This window comes from Gigantopelta aegis, chromosome 14, assembly GCF_016097555.1.
Source record: "Gigantopelta aegis isolate Gae_Host chromosome 14, Gae_host_genome, whole genome shotgun sequence".
Classification (NCBI taxonomy): domain Eukaryota; kingdom Metazoa; phylum Mollusca; class Gastropoda; order Neomphalida; family Peltospiridae; genus Gigantopelta; species Gigantopelta aegis.
In genome coordinates this window covers 9,893,319-9,911,330 of record NC_054712.1, presented here as the reverse complement: position 1 = coordinate 9,911,330, position 18,012 = coordinate 9,893,319, and positions in this window count along the sequence as shown.

Sequence of the window (18,012 nt, the reverse complement as noted above, 5' to 3'; positions counted from 1 at the left end):
TATTTGGGTGGGGGTTTTTTTAATCTTTATATTGTCTGGTACTAATAAAGTTTTCTGGGTTACCTATTCACATAGGCATCGGAAGATGATAGTAATTGCCTCGCCAGCTTTCGACGCCTAAAATTTAGGATAGCTTAGTTGAGCCATGATTAAATTTCAGTTAAATGAGAGCAATTCCATGTTATACCTTCAATACAGTGAATGAATGAATGAATTAATTAATTAATTAATGAGCGAGTGGATGGATGATTGAATTATTATTTTACTTTAATATAATTTTAATATAAGTTTAAACACTCCATCTTTAATAAACGGTTTGAGGAGTTCATATTAGGAATGAATGAATGAATGAATGAATGAATGAATGTTTAAAGACACCCCAGCACGAAAAATACATCGGCTATTGGGTGTCAAACTATTCATATTAGGAATACCAATCATCTGGACATTGAGAAACCAATGTACTTATACTGATTTAATGTTAAAATAAATAAATAAATTGTTTTTGTAAAGTGTTTAATGCTTTAGAACTTTAACAGGTACATTGTGAAGTACATGATGAAGAGACATGAAATGGGAACACTAATTTAATCAATGTATGGATATTGGTTATATTCTTGAAAATCACCTTTCTTCCTATTTGGAATGTTATTTTTTTCCAATCCACCGAAAAGGGACTCATATATATATATATATATATATATGTATGTATGTGTGTGTGTGTGTGTGTGTGTGTGTGTGTGTGTGTGTGTGTGTGTGTGTGTGTGTGTGTGTGTGTGTGTATGTGAGACCGTCTCAGGGCAATATCACTATTTACGGACGGTCATGTGACTAGTTTTTGACCAGTATATATATATATATTCATTGATTAATGGATGCATGGAGGAATAGATAGACGGATGGATAAATAGGTGAGTGGATGGATGCATAAAAAGAACAAACATTTCTAAAACAAAATCTTTTTCTCTCTCTCTCTTTTTTTTTTTTTTTTTTTTTGTTGTGTGTGAATGTCATAAATTTCAAATTTAACCATTCCATCAACTGAGATAATGCTAAAATCAGAGTGGTAAAATAATAATAATAATAATAATAATAATAATAATAATAATTTAAAAAACAAACAAAAAAAACAAAACAAAAACATACATGTTCAGTTTTCGTTTAAAGAATTACATTTTGACACGCTTTTCGGTCTGAGTATCTCAAATATCAACATTTACCAACTACATGTGTTGGCATTAGGATTATCGAGAGAAATAAATAAGGCAACACTTTGTATTTTAGACCAAATCTCAGTCACTATTACGGTAGTAATGTCTGTATAAAGTATTAATATACGGAGAGAAATAAGGCAACACTTGGTATTTTAGACCAAATCTCAGTCACTATTAGCGTAAAGTACTTAATATACGGAAACAAACAAGGGGACACTTGGTATTTTAGACCAAATTTCAGTAACTATTAGTGTAGTAATGTGTGTTTCGCGCCTACGGCGTTCGCGGTTTCGCACAACACATTTTATACAACCATAAAAATGAGTATATCAAAGGTTATTGTATGTTCTGTCCTGCATGTATATATATATATATATATATATATATATATATATATATATATATATATATATATATATATATATATATATATATATATATATATATATATAGAACAAAATAAGAAACCTCCGCTAACTTTGCTTGAACATAACTTGATGAAAACAAACCGGGGGAATAATTGTTATATATGCGTTTAAAGAGTGTTCCATGATGCATCGTTTGGTGCAAAAATCATGGCCATAGGTTAACAGAAACTGGAAGAAATTTTGACCAAGTGTGGTAGGGGTTAAAAATAAAAACACCCACTTAATAACGGGTATGACCACCTCTTTAATTGACCACTGCAGTGCATCGCAGGCGCATAGAATTGACTAAAGTGTTGATTTCTGCCTGTGGAATATTGTTCCATTCCTGAATGAGCGCTTAACCAAGTTCGTTGACGTTAGCGGGTGGGTTGGGACGACACCTCAATCGTCTGTCCAGACTATCCCAGACATGCTCGATGGGGTTGAGATCTGGACTTTTAGCGGGCCAGTCATCAATGAAATCAATGTTATTTGTCCTAAGAAAATTTACAGTGTCTCTAGCTGTATGAGAGGTGGCATTATCATGCTGAAAAATCGAGATGTTGGCGTTGTTACGGAACAGAGGAATGACGTGATGAGCGAGAATGTCATCGCGGTAACATTGAGCATTTAAATTGCCATCAATGACGACTAGTGGTGAACGATAACCATGGGCAATGCTGCCCAGACTATGACACAACCCCCACCCTCGAAACGATCTCATTCAACAACACAACAGTCAGCATAGCGTTCATTTCTCTTACGGTAGACGCGCACCCTGCCATCACCACGTTGTAAAGAAAATCTGGATTCATCCGAAAAAAGAACGGTATTCCAGCGTCGCCATATCCAACGAGTGTGTACACGTGCCCAATTAAGACGATTTAGACGATGACGTTGCGTTAAAACGCATCCGACGTAAGGACGTCGTGCATGTAAACCGTTCTCCCGCAGACGATTACGAACAGTTTGCCCACTGATTCGGTTATTATGAAGCCCAGTTGTGCTAGCAGCAGTAGCAGTGGCAGTTTGGAATCGATTGCGCAAATGCGTGTTCATGATATAGCGGTCTTGACCACGCGTTGTAACACGCGGACGTCCACGACGTGGCAAGTCGTTGGTGCTTCCTGTCGTTCGAAATCTTACGCGAAGATTTCGTATCGCTCGACTAGAACTCCCAACATGCCTTGCAACGCCTTCTGTCGACATGCCAGTATCAAGCATGCCAATCGCCCGTTCGCGTAAATTATTGGGTATTCTTGGCATACTAAAGATGCTACAATGTAAAAAACGGTTTTTTTTTTTACAGATTTGGAAGCGTTTTCGTTCACTTGACAACAATGTCAGTAAGACAAGTAAAACAAATTGACCGAATACTACACGGGACATGTCGAACCATACATGCACGTGCCAATTGAATTTCACGTTGTCGACGATTAACAGTGCAAAAAGAATCGATAAAATTCATGAATCCTGATAATACAGCTCAAGGCTAATACTACCTATATAATTTCATTACACAATTAATTCTTTAACACAACAAATACTATATGTACAAATCGGAAGTTTCTGTTTTTTGTTCAGTATATAAATATTTTCAGAAAGTTAATTACTAAGTAAAGTATTAATAACTGTAAGCAATAATCGAGAAAGAAGAAAATGCTTGAGCAATCCCGCTACACACTGCACAAGCGCCTGAAATGTTTGCTAATATTCTCCATGTTATATATGTATTTCATTGGTAGCTAAAGACAGCCATACATTTTGGCTAAATACACAATCTGTCATAAAAGGATGTCATCAGTTCGTCCCTCCTCCATCATCCACCTGTGTCTGCTTATGCCGCACCTCATTATCATTAATTATATTGCAGAAATACATTGTCCCTCTCCTCCCCATCCCCCCCCCCCCCCCCCCCCCCAACAGAAGCTGTTGCAGACGTCACACGCACCGCATGGCTGTATACGTTTTCGTGTAAATCCTAATATCGCATTGACCCGGGACATTTGACGTCCATGGCACCTCATACATTCACTGTCACGTCTGCTGTATAAGCTTGATCAATAATAATATAACTGCAGACGCGCAGCTTACATCGAGCCGACTGTTGACGGGACCGCGGGTGTGCCTGCACACACAAGTCCGCATTACGTGCAACAAGTTGGGAGGTTCCCTTCGCGCCAGCTGCTGTGTGGGCAGACAACAGATGTGATGGGTATGTATCCGTCCCGACGAGCTTCAAATAATAAAAGTTCGCGGGACTTAGAGGGTGTGTAGCATCAAATCAAATCTCATTGTCGACAATAGTGACACTGTGTCGCTAAAGCTGCTACATGTAACGTTTCAGCTAATTATATTATACGCCTTGGGTATAAATACTACAATCCCTCAACCTTAAAGTACATCAAGAAATAAAAGGGGGTGCCGGGTAATTAAAGGTGCTATGTCAAAGTTGCAATAATAGCGGTTCCCGCCAAAAATATTTATTAAATTTTGCTTTGAAATATTAAGTTTATACCTTCAGCTATATGCCTATAAAACAAAATAATTCCATTTACTAGTACTTATTTTTTTTTTTTTTTTGGGGGGGGGGGGTGAGCCTCGAGAGTGCGTTGCACGTGTTAACTAGTGACGTCACTGATTTATGCGTACACATTCAACACTAAGATTTTTTCTATAATTCTTTGCAGACACCTGACAAAGAAACAAAGATGATTACCATGCTACATGTATATTTAACGACCATACAGGTAGTTCGGGAAGTAACCCCTCTTGTCGTCCAGTACACGACTTGAACATTAATATTCTTCAGTTAATTATGGAAAGATTAAAAATCCACCAATCAAAACACAAAAGGGTGTGGGGGGTTTTAAAGCCGCACACCCTAGTTCCATCCAGCGAAAATAAATTATAATTTGGTTAATCTACAAACCTGTAACACACTTAGATCACGTTTTTATCAAATGGAGTGAAAAAGCAGGTTTTATATCGATAAATACCATGGGAATCCCCATGTCCCAATTGCTTGAAATAATTTTGAAAGTTAGTATTCTGATGTCACCGGTAGAAGCACAACAATGCCTACGTCACGACAAATTTCACAGACTTAGGGTGCGTTCGTTTCACCTCTCCTGGACATGTTCCAACTGTTCTGTCCTGGTTGTATCCCCTCTCCTGATATCGTAAGACTTAGCAAAATTATTGGTTTTAAGGGTTTGTAACGTTTGTTACTTGTCTGAACTTTATTGTTACTGAAATTTTTTACGAACTGTGAAGAAAAATCTCACAAATGAACAACAACAAATCGGATGTTGATTGCGCGAACCGTGCGCGAGAAAACAAACCGAACCAAAATGATAACGGCCACGTGATATACCAACGTCTGTGACATTAAAAATAGATTGGACCTCGCTTGCTTAACGGTTTTTTCTCGACAACACGTTTTGTGAAAAAATGCAAAAAATGCATTTCGTGGTTTTACAAACATCAGGATTACCAAAAAGCACTTCAGGTGAATGGAAATGTGTATTCTAAATAATAAAATGTAAGTAAAGTGCAATTTTATTTGTGAAAAATGGGGTTTAATAGCGAAAAACAACGCCGTAATGGTTAACAAATAAACGTAACTAGGGTGTGTCCCTTTAATGGAAAACAAGCCCTATTTTTGTTAGTGAAAATATTTCCACCGTTGCTTTTAGAGCACAGCAGTAATTGTATATAGCACTGACAATGGAAGCATTTAGTGATATTAGCAATATAGATTAATGACGTGAGTAGACAAGATAAAAATCATGTTATTGACAATAGTCGATGATTAATAAATCATTGTGCTCTAGTGGTGTCGTTAAACAAAACAAAACTTTACTTTTAAATGACTGCAATTACAGGCTGTTTCTTGTGGTTAACTATGTAAGCCTATGGTAGTATGGGACGAGGGTGGGGGTGACGGGGGGGGGGGGGGGGTGAATGTGTGATATGCTACTATTTTGCTACAGGTAGTACTAAACCAAATAATATCCGGCTGGGTAAAAGTTCGAGCCGCACCTAACTTTTGATAGAGCAGTTAATAGCACAAGTCCTGCCATTGGTGATAAATGTGGCCGTGTTTGCTGTGATAAAATGTTGTTTTATCTTGACAGTAAATTCCTGTAGTTGAATTTGAACTATGTCAATGCACCAACTACCATTGTGCTTGAAACATGTGCGGGGTCCTACTAAAAATAGCATGACATTTATGTGCGGAACTGGAGTAGTTTGATTTACTTTAAGGGTAATGGGTGCCTTTTGGTTGGTAGTATTTATATCCGTGGTGTATATGTCGATTGATACGCTGCATGTAGTTTTTGACAAATACGTTACTATTGTCGTCTATAGGGTTTGACTTGGTGGTATATACCCTACAAGCCCAGCTTGCACTTAATCCGGTACTGGCTTCTTACATGTCCAATTCGTTGATGCAGCACATCTTAGGGTTTAGTGAGCATATGAAACCGAACGAGAAGAAGAAGACGAAGAAGAAGAAGAATGTAAGCAGATCTTGACGTACACATACGTCATGGTATGTTTGATAAATGTATTATGGAAAGAATTCTTTTTTTATTTATCTTTCAACACCACTGTTTAACCACTGTAGCCAAATTGTGCTATAGCCACATGATTTCCGGCTTAAACGTTAATATTTCAGCGAATAGTATCATCTGTGAAATACAGTATTTTATTCAAATAAATTTTTAAACTTTAAATTGTCAAATTGATTGTCAGCTCTTTTCGATTAGCAGCAAGGGATCTTTTATATGCACCATCCCACAGACAGGATAACACATACCACGGCCTTTGATATACCAGTCGTGGTGCACTGGCTAGAGAGAGAAATAGCCCAATGGGCCTACCGACGGGGATCGATCTCAGACCGACTGTGCATCAAGCGAACGCTTTACCACTGGGCTACGTCCCGCTACGTCCCACTACTGGGCCCGAGTCCCAAATAAAGTACAGAAATTGAAACCCACGATGGAATCGGGTTTCTTCCCTGCCCCAACCAGGGCATCACGACTGATACGTCAACGGTCATGGTATACACGCGTGCGGTCTTGTGTGCTGAAAAGTACATACGACATACCCCATGCTGCTAATTAAAACAAAATGTAGTGAGTTTTTTCTAAAGACTAACTATAAAAATTATCAGATGTTTGATTCAATATCCAATAAGGGACATTCCTCAGTTTGCAGCAATTTTTAAGATAATATCGACTAACAGAGACTTTTTAACGATTGTAATTACATATCAAATATATTTTTCTGTATAAAATATTAGTGGCTGTATATTAAACGTGTTTCTGGTCGTTCTAATATTTGTGCTAGGTTAAATTTCATTTTATTTCCTAAAATATATTTGTTTCGTACGTACGAAATTATTTGAAGACAAAATCCAGTTTGGGCTTCTTACAAATATTAAGACCACCAGAAACGCATTGAATATACAGACACTGATATTTTAAACAAGAAAATATATTTAATATGTAAGTTTAATCGTAGACATACTTTATTAGTCGGAAACATCTTACAATGCAGCAAACTCAGGAATGTCCCTTTCAATTGTCAAATTGATTGTGTCAACTCAATAAGGTTAACGCGGCACTAGGTACACATGCATACACTAACATCCGCCATCTTTGATTCTGCTAACACCACTTTTCGGTAGAGAATAATTGTCGAAATCCAGTCGGAACTGAATTCTTCTGATTTCAAGAAGGCATCCATTGTAATCTTTGTAGGTTCCCAACACGTGTTTCTAGCATTGTAGTCGCTGGTACATTGATAATAGTCCCTAATAAAGTAAAGTAAAGCTTGTTTTTGTTTAACGACACCACTAGAGCACATTGATTAATTAATCATCAGCTACTGGATGTCAAACATTTGGTAATTTTGACATATAGTCTTAGAGAGGAAACCCGCCACATTTATTTTTCATTAATAGCAAGGGATCTTTTATATGCACCATCCCACAGACAGGATATCACTTACCACGGTCTTTGATATACCAGTCGTGGTGCATTGGCTACAACGAATGGGCCCACCGACGGGGATCGACCCTAGACTGACCGCGGATAAAGCGAGCGCTTTTACCACTGGGCTACGTCCTGCCCAAGTCCCAAATAAAGTACAGAAATTGAAACCCTCGATGGAATCGGGTTTCTTCCCTGCCCCAACCAGGGCATCACGACTGATACGTCAACCGTCATGGTATACACGCGTGCGGTCTTGTGTGCTGAAAAGTGTATACGACATACCTCATGCTGCTAATTAAAACAAAATGTAGTGAGTTCCCTCCAAAGACAAAAAATAAGAATTATCAGATATTTGAATCCATTATGCAATATTTCATTAATCACTGTCCTCTAGCTTGTGGTGTTGTTAAAGAAAAAAAGCCTAATTTTTAAGGTTTCCGAATTAGCCAGTAATGTGCGTGCGCTTTGTCAGCATTCACTTTCATGAAACGCGTGCTATTGGTCGCCTCTCATTACGCACCTGCGGCCCAACGTAACTAACAATTATAATGACGTATTCAATTACTTCCGCGAGTTAATTAAGTTAGCGGAATACAGTTAACTCCCCTGAGTTCGTGTGTGTTTGCATAGATCCATGTTCCAAGACTAATTGTAACGAATATGAAATAATGGCAAGTAATTTAATAAATTATTAAATTATTATTTGGAGCATTTTTGAAGGAAAATCCAAAAATAATCTTTTAAACAGGATAGAGGGTCAGACAATGTAGGGAGAAAAAAAAGAATTTTAACACTCTCTCCCCCCCCCCCCCCCCCCCCCCCCATTTCTCCTTTCTGGACTAAATCCTAAAATTCGGGCAACGCCGATAGAGATATTCGAGCAAAATGAGGCGGCCTAAAACCTTTTAACCATGTATTTCAATAGGCATACATACATATTTATATATAAAATAATATAATGTGCACACTGCGGGGAATGGTATGTAGCATTGGGTTACAATCGATAAAATTCTATAGTAAATGGGTAATGCATGCATAGCAATAATATACAATACAATAACATATGTCATGTATCAATGTTGTCTGTTCTATGCGTGGTATCAGTTTTCAAATACTTACACAATTTAATTAGCTGTTTTGAATTGTCGCTGGACAGTAGTTGCGTTAATTTAAATGTTGATGGTTTATTGTAATAAAAAGGTTTAATATATTTATCTCTTATGTTATTGAAGAAAGGACACACTAGAACAAAGTGATATTCGTCTTCTACAACATTCATATTGCATAGACGACAAATTCTATTATTCCTGTCAATATTATGGTATCTGCCCGTTTCTATAAAGAGATTATGGGAAGATAATCTATATTTACTCAAAATATGTTTGTATTTCAAGTCAATAGGTTTCTGAAGATAAGGTTGTAAGCAATAATTATTAACAGCGAATTTGTATAACAGACATTTTGGAGAATTGTTGAATACAGCATACATAGATTGGATAAATTGATCAGTCATTTTCTGTTTGAATAGTGATATAAATGTATTGCGATTTTCTACATTTTGATTATACCATATGTGACCAAAACCATTAGTGACAAGCAGGTCTCTTATTTGACTAACCAGTTTTCTTATGCACTCGTCATATAGGGTGTTTATATAACACTCTTTCAAAATACAGTTATCTATTACACTACTAGAGCACATTGATTTATTATTCATCAGCTATTGGATGTCAAACATTTGGTAATTGTGACATAATTATAGTCTCAAAGAAAAAAACCGCTACATTATTTCATTAGTAGCAAGGGATCTTTTATATGCACCATCCCACAGACAGGGTAGCACATACCACAGCCTTTGATATACCAATCATGGTGCACTGGCTGGAACGAGAAATAGTCCAGTCGGCCAACCGATAATATTAGTTGTGATCCATGTAAAAATTCCTCGAAATAGATGAGAAAGATGAATGGCTCAGCTTTGACGGGATTTGAACCACTGTCGCCAGCTTGATTGTACAGCAGCTTATCTACTAGACCACGGAGCACACTTTAAAGGCATATTGTAACAGACCACTGACCTATTTAATGATCTAACCAAGTATTACCTGAACAAAAATAATTTGAGTTGTCTCTAAATATACTTTATTCAACCATCTTCATAACCACCATATTCCATTTATTAATGATATTTTGGTAAAATAATTGAATTATGGCAATGGTCCATAATTCAAAAACTAAATTGCCGAGAGGGTTGACATGGATTTTACTCCATCATGGTTCAGTTAAGGTGGTGCAATAGCTAGATTTGGTTTCCAACAATTAATGTAATTTTTATTTATTATCCATTTTTAGAGAAATAAGGTCCTTAAATCTGTGACAGTATGCCTTTAAATACAGATGTTGCTACGTTAATAGTAAATTAAATCTGGTCTACAATTCCATGTGGTCCCTTAATTCTTTCCATCAGTGTATCAGTTAGAACAATCAAGTATCACCAGGTATTTAGTAATTACATAATTAATTATTAACTTGGTTTGGTTTATTTGAAACGTATGTGTATACAACTGGCCGAGGTTCAGTTGGAAAAATTATTGTCGTGGTAGTGATTTTTAATTTCCGGATCAATTTTCTGACATCAGAGCACCATTGGCATCGCTGTAGACAGTAATTAGAAACAGAACAGAACAGAACCGGCCTTGGTGGTGTAGTGGTTAAGCCATCGGACATAATACTGGTAGGTACATGGTTCGCAGCCTGGTACCGGCTCCCACTCAGAGCGAGTTTTAACGACTCAATGGGTAGGTGTAAGACCACTACACCCTCTTGTCTCTCATAAACCACTAACAAATAACCCACTGTCCTGGACAGACAGCCCAGCTGAGGTGTGTGTCCAGAACAGCGTGCTTGAACCTTAATTGGATATCGGCACGAAAGAAAATAAATTGAAATGAAATGATTAAAACGGAACAGAACGCATTGGCGAAGTCAGGATTTTATATTGGGGGCGAAGGGGGCAACCACACTGCAATGGGCCACCCACATTGTCTGCGAGTTTTAATTCCCCTTTTGCACTCGTTTCTGGACGACACACAAATCTAAAACGTGGTGTGGGATGAAAGAGGAATGATTGCATTGAAAGAAGTTTATTTACACTCGGGTCATTACTCGGCGATGCAAAGAGGTGATTTATAAACATTTTGTGCAGCTGCAGTAAATCAAACATGTAATACCACAAGTACATTGAATATCTTGGGAAGTGCTGTCCTGCTTATCGAAAAGCGAATACAAAGGATTTCTTGATCCATTTCGGTAGGTGTAACGGGCGACGGGTTTCCTCCCTCCCTTCCTCCCTCCCCCCTCTCTCTCTCCTATCTGTAGGATGGTGCATATAAAAGATCCCTTGCTGCTAATCGAAAAGAGTAGCCCATGAAGTGGCGACAGCGGGTTTCCTCATATGTGTGGTCCTTAACCACATGTCTGACGCCATATAACCGTAAATAAAATGTGTTGAGTGCGTCGTTGAATAAAACATTTTTTCTTTTCTCTCTCTCTCTCTCTCTCTCTCTCTCTCTCTCTCTCTCTCTCTCTCTCTCTCTCTCTCTCTCTCTCTCTATCAATAATCAAAGACACCAAGTAGCATGTTTTACAAAATGTTTGACATCCAACAGCCATGAATTAATAAATCAATGTGCTCTAGTGGTGTCGTTAAACAAAACAAACTTTAAACAAACAAACTTTATAAAGAACAATGATAGAACTCTAATAAAATTCATTTCTTATCAAATTGCCTTCCAAATGGATAGGTTAAATCTCCTGTTTACAGGGGCATACCCTAGTTTCAAGGAGTGAAAATTAACACTAAGTTTAGTTAATCTACACACCTGTAACACATTTGGATGAAGTTACAATTGAGTGAAACATGAATCTGTGACTTTGAAATGGTGAATTAACCTCTAAAAATAGACTCGACTCGACTCCATAACTCATGTACGTTTTTAAAAATATGAGAAATGCATTTTGTGATATTAAAAACACCAGGATGACCATAAACACTTCGAATGTACAGACATTGATAATCTAAACAATAAAATCTAAGTAAAGTATGATTTAAGTTGTTTATAATAGTTTAAAATATGCGTTAGTGTTTAAAAACTAGGGTATGTCCCTTTAATACTAGGATAAAGTCAAATGCTTGAACAGACAATGCAAACTTTAATCACACTTTCACTTGAACATATCGGATGAAGCCCACAAGGATATGATTGTTTCCGTTAACCATGGAAGCGTCAGCTAGATGTCGTTGCCCCTAGTAGGACCGCAGTAAGTGTGTAGTGACGTTGCCATAGTAACTGTCTAGTGGAGGTCGTATCACCCAATATAGGTTACTTTCAGAATTTTAAAACTTCACCTACTGTGAAAGATATCGGTGTGTGGATATGAAAGATGAAACCTAGAAAGTTGTAACAAATCTTGGGCAAATCACATTTCCTTAATAATTCTGTTTTAAGAGCTTTCCCTGGGTTTTGTTGTTGTTGTTGTTGTTTTCTGTGGGGGTGGGGGTGAAGGGGGTTGGGGGTGTTGTAATTCATGTAAAAATGCGTAGTGATTTGCGTGCAATCCTATATAGCCGTTTGATAGTAATGCTAATATGAAAAAAGTTATCATCCAGATTTGGTCATTTTCGTTTAATTCGGGGAAATGTGAGCCCGTACTCCTGTGCACCGAGAAACACACACCTATACACATGGTCGGTACTCACTCCAGATACACACACCTATACACATGGTCGGTACTCACTCCAGATACACACACCTATACACATGGTCGGTACTCACTCCAGATACACACACCTATACACATGGTCGGTACTCACTCCAGATACACACACCTATACACATGGTCGGTACTCACTCCAGATACACACACCTATACACATGGTCGGTACTCACTCCAGATACACACACCTATACACATGGTCGGTACTCACTCCAGATACACACACCTATACACATGGTCGGTACTCACTCCAGATACACACACCTATACACATGGTCGGTAATCACTCCAGATACACACACCTATACACATGGTCGGTACTCACTCCAGATACACACACCTATACACATGGTCGGTACTCACTCCAGATACACACACACTATATACACATGGTCGGTACTCACTCCAGATACACACACCTATACACATGGTCGGTACTCACTCCAGATACACACACACCTATACACATGGTCGGTACTCACTCCAGATACACACACCTATACACATGGTCGGTACTCACTCAGATACACACACCTATACACATGGTCGGTACTCACTCCAGATACACACACCTATACACATGGTCGGTACTCACTCCAGATACACACACCTATACACATGGTCGGTACTCACTCCAGATACACACACCTATACACATGGTCGGTACTCACTCCAGATACACACACCTATACACATGGTCCGGTACTCACTCCAGATACACACACCTATACACATGGTCGGTACTCACTCCAGATACACACACCTATACACATGGTCGGTACTCACTCCAGATACACACACCTATACACATGGTCTGTACTCACTCCAGATACACACACCTATACACATGGTCGGTACTCACTCCAGATACACACACTATACACATGGTCTGTACTCACTCCATACACACAACCTATACACATGGTCGGTACTCACTCCAGATACACACACCTATACACATGGTCGGTACTCACTCCAGATACACACACCTATACACATGGTCGGTACTCACTCCAGATACACACACCTATACACATGGTCGGTACTCACTCCAGATACACACAGCTATACACATGGTCGGTACTCACTCCAGATACACACACCTATACACATGGTCGGTACTCACTCCAGATACACACACCTATACACATGGTCTGTACTCACTCCAGATACACACACCTAGACCATGGTCGGTACTCACTCCAGATACCACACACCTATACACATGGTCGGTACTCACTCCAGATACACACACCTATACACATGGTCGGTACTCACTCCAGATACACACACCTATACACATGGTCTGTACTCACTCCAGATACACACACCTATACACATGGTCTGTACTCACTCCAGATACACACACCTATACACATGGTCTGTACTCACTCCAGATACACACACCTATACACATGGTCGGTACTCACTCCAGATACACACACCTATACACATGGTCTGTACTCACTCCAGATACACACAAACACCAATAAACATCGAACACATGCACAAATACTCTTATACACGCACACATACATGCACCGTCTCTCATTCCCTCACTATTTTCCCTTCCTCACTCTTTCTTTCTCTCTATTTCTCTCCCTCTCTTCTCTTTCTATTTTTTCTCTCTCTCCCCCTTCTCTCTCTCTCTCTCTCTCTCTCTCTCTCTCTCTCTCTCTCTCTCTCTCTCTCTCTCTCTCTCTCTCTCTCTCTCTCTCTCTCTCTCTCTCTCTCTGGCTCTCGGTTTCCGTCTCTTTCTTTCTCCGTGTGATGCTACCTCGGGAATGTGTTCATATCACCTAGCAACAAATAAATAAATGTTATATAGAATACTGTACCTACCAACATATTGCCAGGTTACAGGTAAAAGTCGGAACTGGACTGTGTCGCATGCTTATTTCCACCAACGTGGTCAAACTGACAGGTCAGTATCTCCTACCAAGTGTAGAACGCACGACGAATCATGCACAGATAAAACCAACAGTATGTAGGAAAACATGTTTTTTCCGGTCTGCTGGGTGTATACTACCAAATCAAATCCCATAGACGACAATAGTAACATATGTGGCTAAAACTTCTATCTGCAACGTATCAATCGACATAAACGATATAAATACTACCACCCCTTACCCTTAAAGTGAATCATAAAAAAATGGGGGTCAAGCTGCTCATTTCTGAGATAACGGGTAGCGTCTATGAGTACCCTAGTTCCACATAAAGTTCGAGTACTTCTTTTACAGGTACGCCATACATGTTTCAAATACAGTGCTACTTGACACAGTGGTACTAGATGAAATAAAATTGCATACATATTTTGCCCAGATGAAACAATTATTTTTTTTTTTACAACCAACACACTCACATTTATCACCAATCATAGGACTTGTGGTATTCACTTCTCTATCAAAAGTTGGGTGCACCTCGAACTTTGACCCAGCCGGAAGTTATTTGGTTTAGTACTACCTATACTCTGGTTCAAAATAAAGTAAAGTAAAGTCTGTGCTGTGTACTGACACCACTAGAGCACATCGATTTATTTATCATCGGATGTTAAATATTTTGTAATTTTGACATATAGAGGAAACCCGCTACCGGTACATTAAATCATCCCACAGACAGAATAGCACATACCACGGCCATTTGGTATTTTAGTCGTGGTACACGTACAGTGGCTGAAACGAGAAATAGCTAGCCCAATGGGCTCACCGACGGAGATCGACCGTAGAGCGACCGCGCTAAACACCACTGGGCTAGGTACCGCCTCCCTGTTTCAGAATAATACCCGTTAGTTTTTGGGAGTGGGTGCATTTATAGACAACATTATAGGAAGAAAGGAAATGTTTTATTTAACGACGCACTCAACACATTTTATTGACGGTTATATGGCGTCAGACATATGGTTAAGGACCACACAGATATTGACACAGGAAACCCGCTGTCGCCACTTCATGGGCTACTCTTTCCGATTAACAGCAAGGGATCTTTTATATGCACCATCTCACAGACAGGATAGCACATACCACGGCCTTTGTTACACCGGTTGTGGAGCACTGGCTGGAACGAGAAGTAGCCCAATGGGACCACCGACGGGGATCGATCTCAGACCGACCGCGCATGAAGCGAACGCTTTACCATTGCGCTACGTCTCGCCCCTACAACATATAACATTATAGAGTAATGCTATGGTTATATTTACTCTTTGGGGCTTGATGCGCGGTCAGTCTTGGATCGATCCTCGTCGGTGGTCCCATTGAGCTATCTCTTGTTCCAGCCGGTAAATCACGACTGGTATATCAAAGGTCGTGATATGTGCTATCCTGTCTGTGGGATGGTGCACATAAAAGATCCCTTGCTACTAATGAAAAAACAATGTAGTGGGTTTTCTCTCAAAGACTACATGCAGGTCAAAATGACCAAATGTTTGACATCCAATAGCCGATGATTAATAACTCAATGTACTCCAGTGGTGTCGTTAAACAGACCAAACTTTAATATTTACTCTTTGTTATTATGTGTATATAATCATACCGTTACTCTCGGACTTGTTGCTTGGTGACACCTGTGTGTGAAATTACAACAGAAGTTTTAGACGTTAGGTGACGCACACAGTAACTGTTGTTACACTAACGTTTTTTGTCGGAGATAGAGGGTTTTCAGGGAGAGTCTAAATGAGAAGCCTGGATATCTAAGCGGAATTTGCATATCGGATACGTAATCTGGGTGATATCAGACGGAAAATTTGAGTGATATTAGACGGGGGGACCTGGGTGGTATCAGAAGGGGAATCAGAGTTTTATCACAAGGGGAAACTGGGCGATATCAGAAAGGGAATCTTGGTAATACCACAGTAATATCACAGGGGGAATCTGGGTGATCTCAACAGGGAAATCTGGGTAATATCAGAAGGGAATCGTGATGAAATCAGAAGGGGAATCTAGGTAATATAAATGAAAGCTAGGTAATATCAGAATGTCAGAAAGGGAATCTGGATGATATCAGAAGTTTTACTACTAAAAGTACTATCACTACTACTGCTGCAACTACTACTACTATTTTTCTTTCTCCCTCCCTCACTCTCACCCCCATCTCATTATGTCTCTCTCCTTCTCTCTCTCTCTCTCTCTCTCTCTCTCTCTCTCTCTCTCTCTCTCTCTCTCTCTCTCTCCTCTCTCTCTCTCTCTCCGTTTGTCTCTCTAATATATTTATATAACATTTAATAGAAATATTAATGTACACGTGTGCATTTGAGCATGAGTGCGTTTGTGTTTTACAGCAACCCATGAGATTTTGAAGAAAACAATGACCTTGTAATGCCAGAAGTTATTTGTCATTAAAATTAGTAAACAAATCACTGCATTGTATTAGTCAAATATCTCCGTATATTGTTCAAGGTGGGAGAAATTACCTACCCTTCGTTATCTCGATTCCAACGTGCAGTGTTTGTAACACATAAACACAATCAAACGCTAATCAGCGATTGCGTCCGTTTCGGAAACTGTTACACAACGTTAAATCTCCTGACTCATGGCACATGATGTAGATAGTACGTCCATAGCTTCAGCTTTCCTAGGGCGGGTCCACAGATTTACTAGGACCTAGCACCTGTCATTGTAGGGGTGGGATAAAACTCAGTGGTGAAGTGGTCGCCAAAGGTGTAATGGGTTGTACGATCGACTGCCTTCATTAGACACACACACACACCCCCCCCCCCCCCGTCCCATTCAAAATGCTTAACGATTGCTATATCAAGGGTCATTATATGTGCTGCCTTGTATATTTGGGGAAACAAACGAAGATAATTTGTACTATGCTATCACCACATAACTTCCGCATGTATAACCAACAATATTATCAGTGTTTTCGGGGGTTTTGTATGTCAAATCCAAATATATTACCGATCCCCGTCGGTGGGCCCATTGGACTATTTCTTGCTCCAGTCAGGTTTTTTTGTTCACTTTAGGAAGGACGGGGTGTAGGTAACTTGAGCTGCAGTATGTACAGGATACATCCCCTAACCACTGTCTCCAAGATTGGTACATCAAAGAACAGTGGTATGTACTGTACTGCTTAGTCTAATGGAAAGTACATATAAAATATCCCTTGCTGCTTTAATATTTATGTGATAACGATTTCCCTTTCTGGTCGTGTGTGTGTGTGTGTGTGTGTTGTGGTGTGCTCCGCGCTCTCTCTCTCTCTCTCTCTCCATCCACCCTCTCTCTATTCTCCATCCTTTCTCTCTTCCCCCCCTCTCTCTCTCTCCGTCTTTTTCTCTCTCCGTCCCTCTCTCTCTCTCTCTCTCTCTCTCTCTCTCTCTCTCTCTCTCTCTCTCTCTCTCTCTCTCTCTCTCTCTCTCTCTCTCTCTCTCTCTCTCTCTCTCTCTCTCTCCCCATGTGTCAAAACAACCATATGTTAGACACCAAATAGCCGTAGTTTACAATCTGCTGAGGTCACTTTAAGCCAAACATTACTTTTCTTCTTTTTTTCCACTTTAAAGAATATGCACCTTTAACAATATTTCTATGAACTGGGTCTAAAATTGTTTTGAAGTAGTGGTTGCCAAATCAAAACCACATGTCCGCGGAATCGTTTTACATCTCCGATGTCAGG